The sequence below is a fragment of the Nicotiana tabacum genome, chromosome 1 (assembly GCF_000715075.1).
Source record: "Nicotiana tabacum cultivar K326 chromosome 1, ASM71507v2, whole genome shotgun sequence".
NCBI lineage: Eukaryota > Viridiplantae > Streptophyta > Magnoliopsida > Solanales > Solanaceae > Nicotiana > Nicotiana tabacum.
The window spans coordinates 116,977,025-116,999,289 of NC_134080.1; positions in this window are offsets into that span (position 1 = coordinate 116,977,025).

Consider the following 22,265-nt stretch of genomic DNA (forward strand, 5'->3'; position numbering starts at 1 on the left):
TGCACGGGACGATGCTAGGATTTTGACTTGGATTATTGCATATCGACTATCCAAAGAAATAGGTCAGCTCTATGGTATTGGGTCAGCATAGCGATGAAGTAATTGGTCCTTTGAATAGGAAATCTCTACTGGCATTTATGGCAACACTCTTGTATTGGACGGTTTGTATGACTCGGTCGAGTTGGGGAGGTGCAGTCCTGATGGCTTAGTTGCGTGCGGGAAGATCTCGAAAAGGTCTCGATGGTTCGACAAAGGCTTGAGTTGGCTGTCTACTATGGACGTAAGGAATATGTGGTACATTGTGACTTTCTCCTGACTAGGTATCAGAAATTAATAGAGTATTGACCTTGTTGGCTATCATATGTGAAGGGTGTGCATTTTTGGAAGGGACCTTGAGTTTTAATTTGCGGGTGCGTGGCTAGTGGCATGGTGATTACTGAGTTTTGAGGCTTTCGGGGTTAATATTTTGTTACACGGCTAGAAATCCTATATGGGTGCTTCAGCAGAATAATAGGGTGTGAGTGATATATCAGCCATTTGATTTGCGTAGTTGAGTTGGGTATGGAAATTTCGGTATTCCTGAGGTTTGGGGCTAGATGCCCTCATGAATGGACTATTTCCTATTTACGAATCTTGAAGAAATGTTGAGAATGCAATAATTAATAGCATGTATTATTGATAAGTTGTTGTGGATCTTTTTGAAGCATACTTACCTATTTGGAAATAATCAGGATTTGGGTTGGGGGCTATTTGACAGCTCAATGAGAATATGTATCTTGTATCAGATCAAGTTTGAGCGCTCCTGTAAGATTGTCAGTATGGTTATGTTACCGGGCAGAATGGATATTATTTGTGCCCCTAGCCTATGTTATGTGCTACTCTTTTATGCTATGTTAGGCGGTGAAGTTGTATGATTATTCCCCACGCATGTTGTAATTCTTTTCAGGACTTATGGCGATGCGGGCAAGATAGCCCCCGTGATGTTGATTTGTTCATTGCACCTTAGCTGTGCTTGTTTCTTTCATGTTCTAGCACTTCTATTCATTGTTTCCACAATTTTACTTGTGCACTTTGCTGTGCCTCATATCAATATTTATGTGATCAGTGGACCCGAGCATTTTGTCTTGATGAGTATTTGGGAGCGGGCTGCGCGCCGCAACGGATGTTATGTGGGGTACCCTTTCATTGTGTTTATTTGGTGTTGTGTTTTCCCTCTGTGGGACAATTTGATGAAATACTATACTTTTATTGTCACACATGTTGTACTTGTTAGATAATTCTTGTACTTGGCTTTCCCTTATTTGTGCTGCATAATTTAGTTATTGCTGGTTTGGTGTACGAACTGTGTAGCGTGAGAATCCACGTGGTTCCGTGGTGAGTTGTTAGTTGGGATGTTTGTACTTGCTGAGATGAGGTTCTTAGACATGAGATTTGTACTATGGTATTGGGGGTAAGGAGTGTTTGGATGTATGTGGTTGTTTCTGCTAAAAGTTAGGTAATGGCGCTTGGCGACCGAAGAAGTTTCTTGACTTGTTGACTTCATGAGTAGCTATGAATATCCACATGTTTCTTTATCATGGGCAGTGTTGTGGGGGTCCGGAACAAGGTTATATTCAATGTGAAGTGTATTACCGGCATTCAGGATGTTATTTGAACAGCTATGATGGTCAAAGGTTATTGCTTCGGGCATTTGAGTTGTGTGGAACAACATGTGATTGTATATTGGATTGGAATTTTGGCTCAATTCAGCTTGTTCAGGTTCATGCAGTGTGATGATGGGGGATTCAGATCCTATGATGAATTTCAGACGTTGAGGTTTGGGTTCTGTCCAAAGGATATGGACTAAGAATAAGGTGAGACCATCAGTTAAGTTGTATTGTTAGTCCTACATAGGTTTGGGTGACAGGGAATTGCCCCGGGTGTATGTATGAGGAGCTTATGCAGTGGTTCTATGGCTTTGGAATGACTCTGGGTACGTTCGAGGATGAACGTATGTTAAGTGGAGGAGAATGCAACGACCTGACTGGTCGTTTTGAGCAATTTCGTCCGGTTTGGCAGTTTGAGGTCACGAGTAGCTTCATATTATGTGTATCGACTTGCGTGCACAGTTTGGGCGTGAAACTGGGAAGCTTTTATGTGAAAATATGAAAAAAATAGTAATTTTTAGAGTTAAAATTTGGTTTTTAGTTGACTTTGGTCAACATATTTGGTACATAGATCCGGGTCTGTGTTCCGACGATCCTGGGAGGTCCGCGGAAAAATAAGGAACTTGGGCGTATGCCCGGAATTGAATTCCGAGGTCCCTAGCCTTAAAATATAATTTTTGAAGAAAATTATTGTGCTGGTTTTTAAAGGAAATAAAGAAATGAATTAATGTTTGAACTCGTTGGTATGGGGCCCGTATTTTGGTTTCGGAGCCCGGTACAAGTTTTTATAATATTTAAGTCCTATCTGTAAAATTTGGTGAAAACCAGGATTGATTTGACGTGATTTGGACTTCCGGTTGAAAAGCTAGAAAATCATGAGTTTTGTGGTTAAATTCATAGTTTTTGATGTTATTTTGATGATATTGCATGAGCAAGTCCTTATGATGTTTTTAGACTTGCGTGCAAGTTTGTTTGGGAGCCCCGAGGGCTTGGGTGAGTTTCCGAATGATTTAGGCTATGTTGCGCTTGTTTTTGGATGCTACATCATCGTTTCTTCAAGCAAAAATAATACCACATTGAGCAAATAAGATCCATATTCAGTTTTGTTTAGACCATTAGATCCATATCAAAATTACGGAGCCATTAGAAAAAGAATCATCGAATTTGGACATCGTATGAGGAAGTTATGCTTATTTTCGTGTCAGGAAAAATTGCTTGTTCTGGTGTAGTTGCAAATGCGAACTTTTTATCGCATTTGCGATGCCCAGTTTGCAAATGCAAGATTTTTGTCGCAAATGCGACTTCTGCCAGCCCTGCATTGTTTGTAATTGTGAGGGGTTCGCAAATGCGACATCTGAGGTCTGTTAAGTGAAGTTTTTGACGAGATTTTCACCCATTTTTCAATTTTCTCAAACCCTAAACCTCCATGGGTGATTTTCCAAGGACCCAAACTTCTCCAAATCATTGTGTAAGTGTCTCTAATCAATTTCCAACTATATTTTGTGATTATATCTTAGATTTAACATCAAATTCGTGAGAATATAAAGGAAAATTTGGGGAAAATTGTGAAATCTTTCAAAAATGTAAAATGATTATTTGAATGACCAAATGGCATTGGAATTAGATAATTTTTGTATGGGTGAACTCGTAGCGGAATGGGTATTCGATTTTTGTAAATTTTGTCGGGTTCTGATGTGCGGGCCCAGGGAGTTGACTTTTGTTGACTTTTTGCAAATTGTATAAGAAGCATAGTTTTGTCAATTGAAATTGTTTTCTCTTGCATTGTTTGATGTATTCAAGTCGTTTTTGGCTAGATTGAGCCGAACGTTGATGAATTGGTATAAAAAAAGCTAAATTGAGTATTGAATTGGCCGAATTGAGGTAAGTATCTTGCCTAACCTTGTGTGGGGGAATTCCCCTTAGGAATTGAGTCTTCTATGCTAATTGTAGTACATGCATGTGAGGTGACAAGTGTGTGGTCGGACTTATTTGTGGGAAATTTGCCTCTAGGGTTCATAGGTCCTTATGTGGAAAGTATCCCGTTATGATTGGGTTTCCTAGTTGCTTAAATTGCCTCTATATGCTCCATATGACGTTGTTAGCTTTCCTCTAATTCTTACATGTTACATTGACCCTTAGTTGCCTTCCTTATCATTTTGATACTTCTTGATTGTGAGTTCCTCTATGACTTCGTGCAAATAGGTTACATGTCCAATTGTTGTGGTTACCGGTGTAGTTATTACGTGCTTGTTATGTCTTGTTGTTTAGTTGAGGTTTTATTGTGAAGTTAATTGTTGGTACAAGTTTAGTTATAGATGATTCCCTTGCCGGGATATATTTAATTCTTACTGTTGGTTCCCTTGCCGGGACGTGTGATTATTGTTGTTGATTCCCTTGCCGGGATATTATTGTTTCCTTATTATTCCCTTACTGGGATTCTTTTGTGATTGGTGTTGATTTGTATATGGGATCGGGTTGCACGCCGCAACAATATTATATGATTTTGATCGTGTTACACGCCGCAACAATATTATATGATTTTGATTGGGTTGCACGCCGCAATAATATTATATGATTTGGATCGGGTTCCACGCCGCAACAATATTGTATGATTTGGATCGGGTTGCACGCCGCAATAATATTATATGATTTGGATCGGGTTGCACACTGCAATATCACTATATGATTTAGATTGGGTTGTACACCGCAACAGTACCATATGATTGGGATTGGGTTGCACGCCGCAACAAGAAAGAATAAAAGTGATTATTGATTCTTATGGTGAGAACGAGAGTAAAAGCACGAAGGGTGATGTCGTGCACTTTCTGCTGCTGTGTTTATTTGTTTTTATCAATTCAAATGTTTAAACTGTTTAATTCCTTTATTGCTGTGATCCTTTATGTTAGAATCCACAATGTTTTCAATACCTCACCGTATTTATATATATATATACACGTTCCATTACTTTAAACTTCAGTAATTGTTACATTCTTAATTCAATTAGTTTCTCAATTATATCCCATTAAACCGTCTGAGGTTGTATTTTTCTTAAAAAGGAATTTCTACTAAGTTTTAAGTTATTAAATATCATGTTTAAGGCAATAATCCATTCGATGATATATTTTAAATTAAAAGGGGTACCTTCTTAACTCAAAGGATTTCCAAATAAACAACTTCATCTTTTCTCGCTGGCTTTTCTAATTAGCTTAGAAATTATAATTTTAATTATATTAGGTAAATAAGACTTCTTGGACATATTGAGTGCATTGTACGGACATTATGTATTGTATAGCATGTGGATTTTGTTGTTAAAAGTGAAATGAAAAATGAAATATGGGGGCATAAGGTGCCATGTGTGCTGAAGGTTCGGAAGCTGAGATTATGATATGAGAAATCGAGGGTTGAGATGGTCGGGATTGTGTACTAGACATGATGTGATTGATTTAGTTTGCATTGACTTCTTTATTTGGATACATTCTTACTTGTCTCTGTTCCTGTTATGTCAGTGTTGATTTACTTGGTTATCTGATTTACTTGGTTATTTGATTTACTTGGTTATCGTTCGTTACTACCCGTGTTCTCCCTTTATTGTTCCTACTGTTTGTATTTTGATTTCTCTCCGCTGTTGGTATTACCACGTCATCTTTATCTCGATATTTTATTATCATATCCTGCTTATTTCATTTGACCAGTAGGTGTCTTGACTGTTCCTCGTCACTACCCCACTGAGGTTAGTCTTGATACTTACTGGGTACCGCCGTGGTGTGCTCATACTACACTTTTGTACATTTTTATGTACAGATCTAGGTATTTTATCGGTAGTAGCTATGTGGGTCGTTACGGTGGAGACTCAAGGCAAACCTGCTACAACGTTCGTAGGCCTCGACGTCACCTTCATTTGTACTTAATTGCATTTGTTCTTTTTGTTTTGGAGCAGTGATGTATTTATTTTGTATAACTACTCTTAAAAAAGCTTGTGACTTGTACCACTGGTTTTGAGAATTGTAATTTGTTCAGAGTAATTTAATTTAAAGTTAGTAAATATCCATGTTATTACAGAAAATGTTAGGCTTACCTAGTTTAGACCTTTGGAGGGATTTTGGGGTCGTGACAGAGAAGCATTTATAAACTGTGGTCACCAAGGATAGATTACCCTTAGTAAATAACAGAAGATCATCAACAAAACTCATATGAGTAATGTCCAGCTTCTTACATCTGGGGGTGATATTGGAAGTTAGGCTCCTTCTTAAGTTCATATAGTGATCTACTCAAGTAGTCCATCATTATTGCAAAAAGGAAAGGGGAGACTGTATCTCCTTGTCGAAGACCCTTGGTAGCATTGAAAGGTTCTGTGGTTTCTCCATTCACAAAGATAGTATAGTTGACAGTCTTAATGCATTCCATTATCCATCTAATAAACCTGTCAGGGAATCTAAGCTCCTCCATCACATGTTGTAAGAAGATCCATTCTACCGAGTCATAAGCTTTTTGGAGATCAATCTTTATCATACATCTAGGAGATATCTGGGCTTTAGTGTAAGATTTGACTAGCTCATGAGCTAGGATGATATTGTCAACAATCTTTCTACCAGGAATGAAGCCTGCTTGAGTCTCACAAATGATGCAAGGCATTCCTTTCTATAATCAGGAAGCCAAGATTTTAGAGATCATCTTGTATACGATTGAGCAATAGGCTATTGGTCAGTATTCTTTGACTGTGGTAGGTTTAGTCACTATAGGAACCAATGTAACAGTGGTGCAGTTTATGGTCTTATAGAGCTTTCCAGTTGAGAAGAATTCTTTACAATATCTATGATCTGAATGTTGATAATGTCCCATGCTTTTTTGAAGAAAACTACATTAAAGTCATCAATAGCTGGAGCTTTATCATTACCAATTGCTTTAAGTCTCTCAACAATCTCTTGATTGATTACTTCTGCACAGAGATCAACCCTTTGTTGATGAGATAGTGTAGGACCATTCTTCATGTACATTATGTTGATGGCAGGCAAGGTAGTTGCAACTGATCCCATTAAGCTTTTATAGAAATCAACAATCTCTCTTTTGATAGCATCAGGGTCAGTCAACTTGTCTCCTAGCAAAGTTGTAATTTCTGTGATTTGCTTCTTTTGAGTTCTATCCTTCATCACTACTGTGAAGTACTTAAGAGTTTGAATCTGCAAGTTGTATCCATTTTGCTCTAGCTTTCTGCTGAAGGACACTCTCTTCAGTTAAAGACCATTTCTCAAGGTTTAGTAGTATTTTTTCTCCATATCCTGTAAAGCATCAGTGCAACCTATGAGATTTTTCCTTGGATGTCACTTAGTTCTATTCTAGCCTTCTCAATTTTTTGAGTGATGCCGCTGAATTCCTTAGAGTTCAAAGCTTTTAAAACAGGTTTTAGGCCTTTCAATCTTGCCCAATCTGATTTTCAAAGTACCTTGTGGACTATGTGAACTCCACATGCTAGCAACTATTTGAGAAAGGTCCTCATGTTCTGCCCATATGTTAAATAATCTGAAAGGCACTCTACTTTTTCTATGTGGAGGATGTCAGGGTTAATAACATAGGAGCATGGTCTAAAATTTGAGGCAATCCATAGTTTGTCTTTACATGACCCCAAGACATCATCCATTCATAATTGCCAAACACTCTATCTAATCTACTACTGACCCTATCTGCTCCATGCTACTTATTAGACCATGTATAGTAGTCACCTTTCCAAGGTTGTTCTATCAATGTAGTGTGTTGAAGGCAGGCAGCAAAGTCTTGTATTTCTGAGTAGCTTACTGGGTTACAAGATAGTCTATTATTGGGGTATAATACTGCATTAACATCCCCAACTATCATCTATGGGATTTCTATACTTAGTGAGAGTTGTTGCAAGTTATCCCAAAGGGCTCTTCTTTGTTCAAGCCCATTGTGGCCATACACTATTATGAGTAAGCAATCAATATCTCTTCTTCTACTTTTTACTTGACAATGTATCATTTGAGCATCATCTTTAATACCATTGATAATCAGGTTAGTGGTATCCCACAGTATCCAAATCCTTCCATTCCTTGTATCTTTATAGTTTGTCAGCACATTCCATCCAGGTGCAATAGCTTTTGCAATCCTTTGAGCATTCCCTTACTTCACTTTAGTTTCTATAAGTCCCACTAGCTTAATTTTATTTCCTCTAATATACTCTCTAACCTCCTTTTGTTTATATCTTTTATTCACATTCCTTATGTTCCAGAACAACCAATTCATCATAGTTCCATGGTATTTCCTTCTTTATCTGTCACAACCCTAACCCGGACCCGGTCGTGATGGCGCCTCTTGTGAAGACAAGGCCAGCCGACACTTTTGATTTTCCAATTATTAACAGTTAAGCATTTAAGAGATGGTCTAAACATGATAAAATAAATCCGAAATAACAATGATAACATAAATATGCGAAAGAACACCCATACACAGCCCTAACCGGGGTATCACTAGTCATGAGCATCTATAAGTCATAATACAAATCCGCTAAGTCAATAAACTAGTACAACTGTCTGAAAAGAGATAAAAGTGATAAAGGAGTAGAGACATGGGTCTACAGACACCAACAGCTACCTCGTGAACTCCGGATATCCGCCTGAAGCTGGAGGGATCAACACTCAGGAGCGGAACCAGCTAGGCCTGAATCTGCACAAAGGGTGCAGGGAGTAAAGTGAGTACTCCAACTCAGTGAGTAACAACTGTAAATAACAATTGAAAGTAAGAAAACACGTAAGGCACAAGGCATTCTATAATGAAGCAGTAAAACAATTAAAATAGTAAACCAGTAAAAGATAGATAAAATTCTTTAACTCAAACGTAGTTTCATAAAAAGCCCTTTTTCAATAATTAAGTAGGTAATTGACAGTCAATTATGAAAAATAAACACATAGAGGTTCGCCCCTCAGGCACAGTATCAACAAATCTGCCTATCATGCAACATCTCAGAATAGTACCAGCCCCTCGGGCAATCACATAGAACAATACCAGCCCATCGGGCTCAATCTCACATCACAATGGGTACCCGCACTCACTGGGGGTGTACAGACTCCTGTAGGGGCCCCTTACGGCCCAAGCACAATATCAAGCCATCTCGTGGCATCAACACTAGGCCCTCGGCCTCATATCAATCAAGACACCTCGTGGCGTACATACCTCAGGCCCTCGGCCTTAAATCAATATCAATGTTTCCTCACAACATAGGCCCTCGGCCTTACTCAGTCATAAATCCTCACAAGCCCCTCGGACAATAGTAAAACAGTGTTTCTCAGCCCAAACATCATTTAAAATATTATTTAAGTCTTAAAACTGAGTAAACATGGCTGAGTATAAAAATAGTGGAAAATAACATGACTGAGTTCAAGTATAAAGTCAAAACAGTGAGAAAATATCAATAAAAAGCCCCGAAGGGTTCAAATAGTTGGCACTAGGCCCAAATATGGCATTCAACCCAAATAATAATGATAGCAAATAGTTTTCAATCAAATGCGCGGTAAAATAATCAATCGGGACGGACCAAGTCACAATCCCCAATAGTGCATGACCCCGTGCTCGTCATCAAGAGTGTGTCTCACCTCAATATAGCACTATGATGTGCAAATCCGGAGTTTCAAACCCACAAATCATCATTTACAATCATTACTCACCTTGAGCCAGTCAAATCTCTAGCTCGCGATGCCTTTTCCCCTCGAATCAGCCTCCACTCGCCTCAAATCTATCCAAAATCAAAACGAGGACGTTAAAATAGGCTAAGGGAACGAAGCCCAAGCGAAAATAATATAAATACTACACAAATCCCGAAATTACCAAAACCCGACTCCGGGGCCCACATCTCAAAATTCAATAATTTTTATGCCAATAGATTCCTTATCTCCCTACGAGTTCATACATATCAAAAGTTCTCAAATCCGACCCCAAATGGTCCTTCAAATCCGCAATTAAAGGCCTATGTTTCCAAGCCCTAGTTTTCCCAATTTTAACCTATGATTTCCATAATTTTCTAGCTCTAATCCATGAAATAATAGCATATGAACGAGTTTTAGGTTCAAATTCCTTACCTCAATGAAGTTCTCTTGAAATCCTTTTCTCAAATCGCCCAAAAGGCTCCCAACCCGAAGTCAAAAATTGTGAAATAACTCAAATTCGCGAAATTAAATAACTTATATGTTCTGTCCAGTTGTTCCGCATCTGCGGCACAATAGCCGCTTCTGCGGTACTGCATATGCGGTCTTTCCTCTGCTTCTGCGAAAATCACTTAATGGGCCAAATCCGCATCTATGGTCAACTCTCCGCACTTGAGACTCCGCAGGTGCGGTCAAACTACCGCATTTTTGGTTCCTGACACTTCCTCCCAAATCCTCTTCTGCGGCTCCATTTCCACACGTACGGCGCCGCACCTGCGGTCCCCAAACCGCAGGTGCAAAAACACCAGAAACAGCAATGTCAGTAGCTGCAATAACATCTCAACTTCTCCGTTAACCACCCGAAATTACCCCGAGGCCCCCGGGACCTCAACCAAAAGCACAAACATATCCTAACGCCTTACTCAAACTTGTTCCAATTATCAAAACACCTCAAACAACATCAAATCACCCAAAACACATCGGATTCAAGGCAAACTTTCTAAAATCTTCCAAATTACGCTTTTGATCAAAAACCCAACCAAACCACATTCGAATGACCTAAAATTTTGCACACACATCCCAAATGACACAACGGAACTATTGCAACTCTCGGAATTCCATTCCGACCCCTATATCAAAATCCTGTCTACCAACCGGAAATCGCCAAAATATCAACTTCGCCAATTGTCGCACCCCCTTTTTCTCACGAAATCGGGTTTATGACATTTGGGAGGACAACTCATTCCCTTTTTGGGAATTTGGGTTTGAATTGAAGAGTCTCTACCTAATGATTAAGGTGTATTAGGACACCAAGAAGGTTTGATTTGAGTAACCAGAGATTGGGTAAGGGCTTGAAATTATCCCAAGGGGAAGGTGTTAGGCACCCCTCAGGATCCACAAGTGTAGTTCTCGACCAGACTATTATTGTGAATTTCGGTGAATATAATATATAGGCAAATAAAACTTCAAATAAGAGGGGATTTTCACATAATGGTTACAAACAAAATTGGAAAGAATTAAAAGGGAGCTGATTTTCTTAAAAGAAATAGTTTGAAATATTTAGAAGAAACAAAGAAACAAAGGGAAAAAGGGGGTCCTAGGTTTATTAATAATATGGATCACCCCACACAACATCCGGTAATCACTCCTTAGTGAGGGGCTACACGAGACGTTATCGCATGGTCATCATATCCATATCTACCCTTTCCCACCCCGTTAAGGTATTAAAACACAGAATGGTCTCGTTTACTTTTTGCATGCTATTACTCGTCCCAATCCTATCAGTCCCGGAGGCATTTAGGACTACTAATACTAAGGAGGAGGGATATTAGGCTTATTTGTAGTTTCAAAGGCAAAATTCTAAGGCGACATACAAAAACATGTATAGCAAGTTGGGGGAAAGCACATAACAAGTAAAAGGCTCAGATATACCTCCTTGAACAAAGAAAACACATAATTAGCATGACTTTCACATACTGTTTATGGTCTGATTAAGAACTTAAAGGTTGAGGCAGACTGGTTTATTACATAATTCATATAAGAAGCCCGAATTAGGCCTGCCTGCTGGTTGTAGTTAATAGCACAAATTCAGTTTATAACTTCGCCCTAAGTATTGCCTAAGTGTTGGACAAGGATCCTATAGGTATGGTATCTACTGAATTCAGAAAGAAATAATAATAAACTGAGTACGTACTGGCTAAAAAGGTTGTCAGATTATTAAAGAACGCAAGTTTTTATGAAGGTCATTAGTTCTGCAAATGATGATCTTTGTTATTACTGGTTTAGCTCTAGACGTGAATGAAGCGATTCAGATTCGATTAATAATTCCTATAGACATGCTTTCTACGCGTAGTTGGTCAGAAGCCTTAAAAGTGCAGAAACCTTATAGGCATGATATATAGGTGCTGAATTTATTTTAAGACCTATAAACATGATATCTAATTGCAGTTGATTGTTTAAGACCTATGAACATGATTTCTAGATGAAAATGGATATAAAAGATTCAGAAGGACCTATAGGCATATTTTCTATATGCATATGCAGAATTCAAATTTCCAGATACTTATGGACATGATTTATATAAGCATGATTTCTATATGGAGGCAAATTTCAGACTAACTTATAGGCATGATTTCTATATGAGAGTTGCAGAATTTAGAATGACTTATAAGCATGGTATCTACCCTTTGCATACATAGTTACCCACCCTTTTCACTAGCCATCCCCAAGAGTTTATTACAAATTATCAGAGGCCCAGAATAAAGTAAAATACATTAGAAAAATGTAAATAAAAGTACAACCAAAGGAGAGCCTAATTCAGACTTCATGTCTGAAATATGAGGTAAACCAACTCCATAAGATCAAGATCCAAAGCCTTTCTCTCATTCGAGTGTGTCAAAGTTCCCTAAGAGCCTCAAAAAGGACTCTGGGCAATGTTCACACCCAAATGTATTATCAGATTAGGACCAGTGCAGTATGGAAGGGCCAACCCTCAAGTGTCCAAGTTCAGAGGGAGCTCAAAGGGTCCCAAGGCAAGGCTCACAAGAGAGGGGCAAAATTTAAAGACTAAGGGAGTGTGCAAGTGCAGAAATAGAATTCTAAAAGGGGGAAAAGAGAGGGAAATAGCTACAGATAAGTACACATAAGGGGTTCAGGGGGAATAGGGAAATTAAAAGAGGCTAGGGCAGGCTATGGGCATGCCCACCAATGGAGAATGCCAGCATACCCATAAGCCTGTTAGAACACACTATTTAGAGGCTAGGATCCCGAGGGATCAAATTTAATTCATGGACAATAATTTGCATATTGTCATGCCTTAAACCATAGTTCAAACACATAGAGGGTAGGGGTTTAGGATTCAGAATAGAATAGGCAGAAAGAAATCAGCATGTTAGTAAGTGTTGAACTATACAGAAACAGTGAGTAGACATAGATGCGAAAGCAGTAAATAAACACTTTATTGTGGTGCTAAAGCTTAAATCAGGACATACCAGTTTCAAAGAAACAAATAGAGAAAATCAGTAGGTCTTGTAAACAGGCCACAGTGTAGACAATAAGAGAGAATGCTATTGCGTGTAAGTGTAAGTTCAGAAAGACTATGAGTGATGGGTGTGCTAATGAAAGAGTCGTGTATTTATAGTGTGAAAACAGGCAGAAATAAGGTAAGAAAATAATTAAGGAACTGGATGTCAATTAAGAATCAATCAACACAAGACTTCTTTTAATTAAGGAATTCAAACTCAAAAGGTAAAAAACTATTTAAGGAAAGAAATCAAATAAACATCTTGTGCAAAGTAGGCAATTAGGGGTAAATACATAGAAGTTTATTTTAGGGGCAGAGCTTTGAAATACACAGTTGCATAAATAAGGTAAGAGAAATCGATTAGTAGCCAGTAAATCAAGGATCAGAGATTTTGTAATCACTGGTCCATGAATGAACCAAGTCAGAAAAACTGAGAAAAGTTTTTAACTTAAGTCGAGTAACAGGGCAGTCAACAAACAAGGAAAGAAATCAATCAAACTTATACAAAAGGAAGTCTGAAATTAATCAAAAATTGAAAGCCCTTTTAGAGGGAAGTTCAGCACATATAAAGAGCATACAAGTATCAGGCATGCGAAAAAGGGGTCAAGTATAAGGTCTTATAGAGTTTAGCAAAAGTCAAAATCATATGAAGAAACAAAATTGAAACAATGATTTTGAAACTTAATAAAGGAGTAGATGAAACAACTCCAAGAACTCAAATAGGTCCAAAAGATTAGGGTTTTTGAAATCAGGCGAGTTCAGAGATGAAGCAGAAGCAAATCACATAGCCAATGGTCTCAAAACTCAGATGAACCCCGAAATTCTAGGGTTTTTACCATTAATCGAGTGCAGAGGTGAGAGGACAAGCAATCAAGGAGAAGATACTAATCGAAACAGGTTCAGAGGTCTCAGAAAGGAACTGAGACCCTTAGCATGCTCTTTCAGTAGTAGAAACTCATGAGAAGCATAGTAAAAGAACAACATGCGAGACACAGTAAAAGAAATATAGTAGAAGAAGCTAATGAGAAACATAGTAGAAGAAACTAATTAAGAACACGGTAGCAAAAACTTAACGATAATACAGTAGAAGAAACAGAAAGAACACAGTAGAAGAAGCACACAAAAGAAAATAGAAAAATCAGAGAAATATCTAAAAACCCTAGATCGGAAAATAAAGGCTTTGAAAGCATAACTTTTGAAAGAAATATCAAAAAATTGTTTAAAAGCTTAGGGAAAACATGGATCTGGAACAGATCTACAGAGATTAGAAAAACCTCAAAAGCTAGGGTTTCAGAGAAACCCAAACGGTGAGAAAGGCTTGGATCTAAGCAGGAGGAGTCGAGGCCAGGCTCGAAACAGACATGGCTTGCCGGAGAAAGGCCGGAGATGGCCGTGAAACTTGAATCAACAAGTGTCTGGACCCAGCTCTTCGTGGTCAAGTCATGAAACTTCAGTAACCAAGCGTGAAGAGCCATAGAAGGCTGGTGCGTAGTGAAACCACCATGGATTCAGGCTAGGAGGTGGTCAGAGAAGATGGATGGAACTCATCGGATAAGAGGGGAAGGGGGAAGGTTCTAGAGAGAACCAGAGATAGAGAGATAGAGAGAGAGAGTCGATTGAGTGAGGAATGAGAGGGGTCTTGAGGGGTCGCTTGGTTTAATTTTGTAAGGGCGGATCTGGACCGTTGATCAAAAATGATCAACGGCCAGGATTTAGTCTGGGTTGGGTCGGGTAGATTTAGGATTGGGCTTGGGTCTTGGGTTGGTTTAATTTGGGTTGGGTATTGTGTTTAATTAGGTCAAATTAAAAGGCCAAATGTGGTTATAAGTTAAATAGCCCCCTTTTCCCATTTAATTTATAAAAGAAATAATAAACAAATTTCTGAAAACAAATTAAAAGCACTAAAATGACTTATAACGTATAATTATCAATTTAAAAATACAGAATCCCATTTTATAAACATGAGACGGATTTAAACATAAAAAATGGCTAATATTGCAACTATGCAATTTTATCCTTAAAAAAACTAAATAAATTTTATAAAAAAATGTGTGAAATGTCTTAGCTATAGTTTAATATAAACATAAGAATCCAATAAATAAATCACCAAAATGATAATTTGGGGATAATTATTGGGTTTTTCTTGATAAAATAAGGTAGTAAATTGATTTAAAAATCTTTGAAAAATTAAGAAAAAATAATGTAAACTTGGGATATACTTATATATGCATATACATGCTATTTTGAAAGGTGTTTTGCATATAAAAAATATAGAAAAAAATTGGTTATCAACAACTGTCCCTCTTTACCCGGGAAGGATGAACGATTTGTCGGGTAAAGATATGATGACCAATTTTTGACCGAACGAAATGGTTTGAAGAGGTTGGCCGTGTTCTGGATCCTGAGCTGCCTACATATCCCTAGTCTTACAGGAATCAAACCGTATGTAGTTCAAGATCCGTCGGCGGAGTATGCCGATGGAGACCTTTTCAAGAATGAGCGCAATATTCAGGTCGGGATGAATAGTTAAGGTCTAATAGGGCTGCGGGAACTGGAGGGAGATTGCTCCTACTGAGATAGCTGTTGCTCGCCGGTTTACCTACAAATAAGCAATACAAGCATATATTGTGCGTAAATTTAAACATGATGCAAGTTCTCGTCGGACCATGAATGTTGTCTTTGGACGGTTAGGATGACGTCCTCATACCATGATGTCCTGGGCCATGAAGTGCATAATAAAGGAGTCACAGGCCATGAAATGATGCTCTCGGGCTATGAGAATGATGCCTCCGAACTATGTCGCCTTTGAATAATGATATGCAAAAGATTAAAGGAGATCCTCAGGCCATGACATGACGTTCTCGGGCTATGAAAATGGTGCCTCCGAACAATGACGCATTTGGATAATTTGGCGGTCTTTCAGCCCATGAGATGCAGTATTTGGCGATCTTTCAGCCCATGCAATGCAGAAAGCGACGATCTTTCAGCCATGCAAGTGTAAAATAAAACGGCGATCTTTCAGCCATGAAAGTGTAAAATAAAGCGGCGATCTTTCATCCATGCAAGTGCAGATGGAGGTAGAGCTTAACCTCGGAAGGCATAATGGTAGCCTTATGCAATGCAGAAAATGCAGATGGAGACAGTGCTTAGTTTCGGAAGGTAGAATGGTAGCCTTATGCAATGCAGGAAATGCAGATGGAGATAGTGCTTAGTCTTGAAAGACAGAATGGTAGCCTTATGCAATACAAGAAATGCAGATGGAGCCAGTGCTTAGTCTCGAAAGGCAGAATGGTAGCCTTATGCAATGCAGGAAATGCAGATGGAGACAGTGCTTAGTCTCAGAAGGCAGAATGGTAGCCTTATGCAATGCAGAAATAAAAAAAAGGGCAAATGGTAATAGAGTGTCTTAGCTGATAGTAGGTTGTGACATTGCGACTGATGGGGACGTTGCAATATAGGGAATATCGCCAGCGTGCGTGGATAGCAAATGCTGGTAAACGTGAACAATTCTGAGAGTTGTATTCCTGAACACCATTTATCTCGTGAATGTATAGCATGTCAGATGCTTTCGCAATCCAAATGTCTGCATCCAAAGAAAAATTGTGAGTTTTGTAGAGGGGAGGTTAGTTTGTATCCCTGTTGGCTTTTCTTGACCTTCTCGACTCTAATCTGGTGATACTGTACGTATCATTGGGGGAGCGTTGCTAAATAGAGCAATTTTGGTGACAAACATGCATGATTTAGTAAAACATATAACGTAAATACATAATCGAGAATAGTTTTCTTTAGATGAACCGACGACTACGACGTGGTTCAAGACATTGCAACCTCTCTTGCTTCGGAATTTTGAGGGTCCTCCTCAAAATTCTGCCCTAGTTTCCAATTACGGGGGGGGGGGGGGAGGGGGGAATGAAAATTTTATTGAATTGTGACCGAACCCATAGGGCTGACTACGTATCCCCTCTTAAACGGGAATCAGGTCAGGTGTAGTTCAAATTACATCAAAAAGAAAACATAAAGATTACACATAGTATCGCTTGACTGCATCTGAATTGATCGGCTTCGGCCAGACTTCTCCGTCCATTTTCGCAAGTATGAGGGCTCCTCCTGTTAGAACCCGGTGAACCATGTACAGACCCTGCCAATTAGGAGAGAATTTTCCTTTGGCTTCATCTTGATGCGGGAAAATTTTCTTTAACACCAGTTGCCCCGGTGTGAACTGTCTTGGCTTGAATCTTTTATTGAAAGCTTTGGACATTCTGTTCTGATAGAGCTGACTGTGGCAAACTGCATTCATTTTCTTTCTGTCTATAAAAGCTATTTGCTCGTAACAACTCTTCACCCATTCTGCGTCGTTGAGCTCAGCTTCTTGTATGATCCTCAAAATTCTGCCCCAGTTTATGGGGTTGATTCTTCTGACTGCTTCTGTACCATATACCAACTTGTAGGGGGTTGCTCTTGTTGATGTGCGGACTGTGGTGTGGTATCCCAATAAAGAAGATGATAGCTTCTCGTGCCACTGCTTATGCATCTCTATCATTTTCCTTAGTATCTATTTGATATTCTTATTGGCGGTTTCTACGGCTCCGTTCATCTGAGGTTTGTAGGCTGTAGAATTCTTGTGTTTGATCTTGAAGGTTTCACGCATGGCTTTCATCAGGTCACTGTTGAGATTGGAACCATTATCAGTGATGATTGACTCTGGGAATCCCGAACCAACAAACGATATGGTTGCAGACAAAGTCTGGCACGACTTTCTTAGTCACTGCTCTGTAAGATGCTGCCTCGACCCATTTGGTGAAATAGTAAATTGCTACTAGGATAAACCTGTGCCCATTGGAGGCGGCAGGCTCGATTGGTCCAATAACATCCATTCCCCAGGCAGCGAACGACCACGCTGAGCTTGTTGCAGTAAGCTTATTTGGGGGTACCTTGATCATGTTTGCATGTATTTGGCAGCGGTGGCATTTTCGTACATAGTGGATGCAGTCTGTCTCCATAGTCATCCAAAAGTAACCAACCCGGAGTATCTTCTTGGCTAAGACAAAACCGTTCATATGTGGACTGCATGCCCCAACATGGATTTCTTCTAGTAGTTTAGATGCTTCCTTCGCGTCGACACACCTTAGTAATCCCAAATCCAGAGTCCTCCTATACAGGATTCTTCCGTTGTGAAAGAAATTGTTAGAAAACCTTCGAAGTGTGCACTTCTGAGTAGTGTTCACAAGTTCTGGGGTATTCTCGTTTTGCCAAATACTCATTGATATCATGAAACCAAGGCTTTCCATCTGCTTTTTATTCAACATGAGCACAATAAGCAGGCTGATCATAGATCTTTACCAGAATGGGATCTATGAAGTTCTTGTCTGGATGTTGTATCATGGATGATAGGGTAGCCAATGCATCGGTAAACTCATTCTGGACTCTGGGAACATGCTGGAACTCTGTCTTTGTGAACCTCTTTCTCAACTCCTATACATGATGCAGATAAGGAAGTATCTTGGAGTTCTTGATCGCCCATTCTTCTCGGACCTGATGTATAAGCAAGTCTGAATCCCCAATTACTAGCAGCTCTTGAATGTTCATGTCAATGGCCATCTTGAGCCCTAAGATGCAGGCTTCATACTCCGCCATGTTGTTGGTGCAAGGAAACCTGAGTTTGGCAGACACCGGATAATGCTGGCCGGTTTCTGATACTAGAATTACTCCTATGCCGACTCCTTTGCTGCTCCATCGAAAAACATTCTCCAACCTTCATAGGATTCTGCAATATCTTTTCCTATGAATAATACCTCTTCGTTAGGAAAATACGTTTTTAGGGATTCGTATTCTCCGTCAACGGGATTCTCGACAAGGTGATCTGCTAGACAATGTCAAATTCACTCAACAGGACTTGCCACTTGGCTAGCTTACCGGTAGGCATGGGCTTCTAAAAGATGTACTTCAAAGGATCTATCCTTGATATGAGATATGTAGTGAAGGCACAAAAGTAGTGCCTCAACTTCTGAGCTACCCAAGTTAAAGCACAACAGGTGCGCTCTAACAGAGAATACCGGGCCTCATACGGGGTGAACTTCTTACTGATGTAATAGATGGCATGCTCCTTCCTCCCTGTTTCATCATGTTTCCCCAGAACACAACTGAACTCTCCATCCAATATTGCGAGGTAGAGTAATAGAGGTCTACCTGGCTCGGGCGGGACCAAAACTGGTGGTGTTGATAGGTACTCCTTGATTCTGTCGAAGGCCTTTTGGCAGTCATCAGTCCATTTGGTAGCGGCATCCTTCTTCAACATCTTAAGGATTGGCTCACAGATAACTGTAGATTGTGCTATGAACCGGCTGATATAGTTAAGTATCCCCAAGAAACTCATTACGTCCTTCTTGTTCTTTGGCAATGGCAATTCTTGAATAGCTTTGACCTTTGATCGATCCAGTTCTATTCCTCGGTGACTTACAATGAACCCAAGTAGTTTTCTAGCAGGAACCCCAAATGCGCACTTCGCGGGATTCAGTTTTAGGTTATACCTTCTAAGTCTATTGAAGAACTTCCTCAAATCTTCCATGTGATCAGTGGTTTTCTTGGACTTGATGATAATATCGTCTACATATACTTCGATATCATTATGTATCATATCGTGGAAAATGGTGGTCATGGCCCTCATATAGGTGGCCCCAACATTCTTTAATCCAAACGGCATCATCTTGTAACAGTACATCCCCTACGGCGTAATGAAAGCCGTTTTCTCAGCATGTTCTTCATCCATCCAGATCTGATGATACCCCACAAAACAATCTACAAATGATTGCAACTCATGCTTGGCGCAATTGTCGATCAGGATATGTATGTTCGGCAAGGGAAAGTCATCTTTTGGACTAGCCCGGTTGAGATCCCGGTAGTCAACATAGACTCTGACCTTCCCGTACTTCTTTGGTACGACACAATGTTGGCTAACCACGTCGGATATTCTACTACTCTAAGAACCTTGGCTTTGACCTGCTTAGTGACTTCTTCTTTGATTTTCAAACTTATATCAGGCTTGAACTTTCTGATTTTTTGCTTTACCGGCGGACATGTCGGATCAGTTGGTAGTTTGTGTGCCACAATAGATGTACTCAGACCAGTCATGTCATCATACGACCAGGCGAATATGTCCTCATATTCCCTTAGAAATTCTGTGTACTCCTCCTTTTCTGACGGTGACAAATGAACGCTAATTCGTGTTTCTTTGACGTTCTCTGCATCTCCCAGGCTAACAATCTCAATCTCGTCCAGGTTGGACTTAGGTCTGTTCTCAAATTTCTCGACTTCTTTAACAATCTCTTCCGGTATGTCATATTCCTCTGAATCTATGTCCGTTTGTTGCGTTGTCTCATTGCATGTCACAGTCATTGGTTCATCAAGATAAGTAATAGTAATGCCCGAGGCTTTCCGGGTTCTGGTGGTTCTGATGGTCCAGTTATTGAGGTATGCTCCTCTGCTTACTGCCTGTATGGAAGGGCCTTCCTCCCCCTCCTCCTCAAAAACAACACAACAATCCATATCAACATCTTCTAGGAATAAATTCCTCACTGTTGCCAGTGCTTCCTCTTTCTCTAACCCATAGATAACATCGACTGGCTGGAAAGTCTACTCCAAATGTGGTATTGGATGCTCCAGCGAATAGTAAGGACCGCACCATGGTGGCGATAAGTTGTTGATTCCTCCCAAGTGTACTCATATCCCAGAATGAAGGTGGTGCCATGTTTCTTTAGTTTGATAGGCTTAGCGATTCCTTGGAGGCTTTTAACAAGTCCCTTTCCAGGTTCGTATCCGCTCTAGTTCAATATGCTTTCAATTTTATTGTCCCATCATTTGTCCTTATCGACGACGTTGACTTGCTCGATGTGGTGATAGGTCTTTTCGCCTATCTTTCTTCTGCCTCCGATTGCTGGGATGGTCTGGCGACTGTATATGGGATTGCTACCGTCGCCGTTAATGATCACCTCTTGGTTGTTCCACTCAAATTTTACCGCCTGATGTAGTGTTGATGCTACGGTCCCAACAGCATGAATCCACGGTCGTCCCAACAACAAATTGTAAAATGCCGGAACGTCTATCACTTGAAAATCAACATCGAACCAAGTAGGTCCCATTTGCAAACACATGCTGATTTCCCCAATGGTGGACCTTTGGGAACCATCGAAAGCTTTGACATTGATGGCCCTGTCCTTGATCTAATGCAGCCCCTTTCCCAATTTCCTGAGTGTTACCAATGGACAAATATTGAGGCTGGACCCTCCATCAATCAGGATTCTGGTGAAAAAATAATCTTCGTATTGCAAGGTGATGTGCAATGCCTTGTTGTGACTCAACCCTTCGAGTGGCAGCTCATCTTTATGAAAAGTGATCTTGTGACTTTGTAATACCTGCCCTACCATGTTTGCCATCTCTCCTCCGGTGATGTTGCTTGGTACATATGCCCCACTCAGCACCTTTAACAAGGCATTCTTATGTGCATCGGAATTTTGTAGCAAAGCTAGGATAGAAATTTGTGCCGGCGTTTTGTTCAGTTGATCAATGACCGAGTATTCCTTGGCTTGTATTTTTCTCCAGAGATCATCCGGCCCGGTTTTAGTGATGGTTGGCCGACCAGAGGCCTGCTTGCTTGACTCAGCCAAATGTTCTGGGGTATAAACCCTACCGGTTCTTGTCATACCCTATGCCGCAATGGCTTCCCCGAACTTGACCTTCCCTTTTATTCTTGCCTCGGCTGTGTAGTCCCAAGGTATGACATTTGTATGGAATGGTGTTACGGCAGTCATTGCCACTGGAATTGGCGTGGCTATATTTACTCCGAATGGAGCCTGCACCTTAGGTGGTAAAACTACAATTTCGAAGGGTGTAAGTGCATTTGCTGGTGACATAAATTCGACCTCAATTGGCGTTGGCGTCTCTGTAGAGGATGGTTCTTCAAACTCAAGTGGCATGGACATATTTACCTCGGCGTCCCCAGAAGGCTGAATCTGGACTAATCGGATTAAGGGTGACTATTGGCTTCTTTGGATCATCGCCTTCTGTGATCAAACCGATCGATCCCTTAGGGCCCTAATCATCATCTATTTCAATCATGTGAACACCTTTACCCTTGTGGTCTGGTAGAGGTTTATTGCGGACATTCGGAGCAGGATCCTTTGCCACAATAATCTTGTTATCAATTAGGGCCTGGATCTTGTCTTTCAAGGAGCGACATTCGTCGATGGTATGTCCTTTCATGCCAGAATGGCATACATAGGATTTGTTTGGGTTAACCCATTGAGAATGGTTCTCAAGGGTTATAGTAGGGATAGGGGTTACAAAACCAGCAACTTTGAGCCTTTCGTATAGCTGGTCAATAGGGTCAGCAATGGCGGTATACTGTTTAGGAGGTCTTCACTCAAAATTTGGTCTAGGTCTAGGAAAGTTTTG